Here is a 2,078-nt window from a genome sequence, read left to right on the forward strand (position 1 = left end):
CTCCATAAAGCAGAAACAAGAGTTCAGAGTAACAGGAGCAAAAAGAATCAGAAGTTCATGGATGACCCAAAGGGGGCGGGGCTCTGAGGTCACCATCACGCCATCAGACTCCGAGACAGGAAACAGTCGAGCAACAGGAGGAGGCGGAGCTTCATCCCCAAACGTCCAACGACAGGAGGAGAAAACGCTCAGAGCAAACCTTGATGGTTCTGATCCAGAGTCCAGAGTTCTGCTCCTCTCCACACCTGGACAGGTGTTTGTGTCCCCGCCAGGTGAAGGTCTTCGTGCCAAAGACAAACGTTTGGATTTCCTGCAGGTTTCTGTTGACCTCAGATTCACGTTTGTTTCTCTGGCTCCGCCCCTTCACACCTGTGTGGTTGTTTATCACTCCAGTGGTTCCCTGCTCCTCCTCCGACTCATGCAGCTCCTCTCTGTGGCGGATCCGACCAGAACCGTCAGAACAGGAGCTGCTCCGGATCATCCTTCATGTTCTCCTCTTTGTTTTTCTGAATCAGTTTCTGCTGTTCTGCTTCCAGTCACATGACTGATGTTTGTTTGTTTGTTTATCATCACGTGCTTCCAGCCCAACATCCAAGTGTGACTTTTAGCAAACAAACTTCCAGCTGCTGAGACTCTTCCTGACTTCCGAATGAGGAGGAGGAGCTTATCTCTGTTCAAATGTGCTGCATGAGTCTCACCCCCCCCACGTGTCCGATCCTGCATCCGTGTGTGAATCCGGCCGATCGTTCATCTTCATGCTCATTAACGTGTCTAAATGATGGAGGAATCCAGATGGAGGTTTGGAGAACCTCAGCAGGTCTGGAGAGAGAAGATCCACAGGAGAGCTGCACAGATGCAGACATGGATTCATTCAACGGAACTGGAGCCAAAGGAGAATCCAGAACCAGAACCAAACCAAAGGAGAATCCACATCAGAGGTCTGCTGCTCCAGAGAACCCTCGTCTGTGGTTCTGGTTAAAACAAGTTTTAATGGTGTTATAAGGAGCAGTAAAGCAAATAAAAATGAAAATAGTCTGTGAGGCTCCGGATCGCAGCAGCTGTAATCCTCAATTCTTCAGAACTCTGAGTCGGACTGACTCAGAGTTCTGAAGATCAAGTGGAGGTCCGTAAACACAGTTCATAGTTTTGTACAAATTGAAGGATTTTAGTTCACCGTATTCTTAGAAAGACACAGTAAAGGTCACCAGCTCTGATCTAATTGGATTAACACATTTCCAGCTGAGATTCATCACAAAATGTAAAATATTTGTTTTTATTTAAATCTGTGCTGACATCACACATTACCACATTTCTGCACTGTCTTTTATTTTGAAAGGACTTCACATGAACTTCTGTCAAAAGTAAATTACCTGCTTCATATTTTGAATAATCTATTTTCCGTTTGTTCATTTTTACCTATGAATGTAAATCGTATTTTTCTAAAGTTTTTTGGCTCCTCCTGGTTTTAGTCGGACAGAACCGACTCAAATGGTTCTGAAGTCTGGAAGGTTTCAAACATTACGTTTAGCTTTTGAAAGGACGTTTGCAGTTTGGTGCAGCTCAACAGTCGGATCCAAAAGGCACCAGAACCCTCTGACCCGGCCTCGGCCCGGTTCACTTAGCATTATACAAGCGTGGAACGGCGCCATCCCAGCCCAGACTCTGGACTCAATGTACTTTAATACGGCTCGTGTAGCTCCTCCCACTCTGCAGGGTCCCTGATGAGCGCCTGGAGGAGGAGCTACGCCGTGGCGTTCACAGACCAGCAGCTCGCCAGATGTTGTCCGGCGCTGAGCAGCTGCAGTGACGCTGGCGGACAAACGGACGGCGCTCTGATTGGACCCAGACGGCCGGCCTGATTGCGCTGACAGAATGAGTCAGAGTGTGATGACGGCTGCTTCAAACTGACGGATCCTCCTGGGAACGCCGTCTTCCTGGGGGTGGAGCCAAGCAACATGCAGGAGAACAGCTGCAGAAACGCGCCGGATGTCTGACGGATCATCAGCTGATCGGACGATGGTCCACCAGCAGAGAAGCTCCACCCAACCTGGAGGAGGAGGAGGAGTGAGGGATCACAG

This window comes from Oryzias melastigma, linkage group LG21 (genome assembly GCF_002922805.2).
Source record: "Oryzias melastigma strain HK-1 linkage group LG21, ASM292280v2, whole genome shotgun sequence".
NCBI classification, from domain to species: Eukaryota; Metazoa; Chordata; class Actinopteri; order Beloniformes; family Adrianichthyidae; genus Oryzias; species Oryzias melastigma.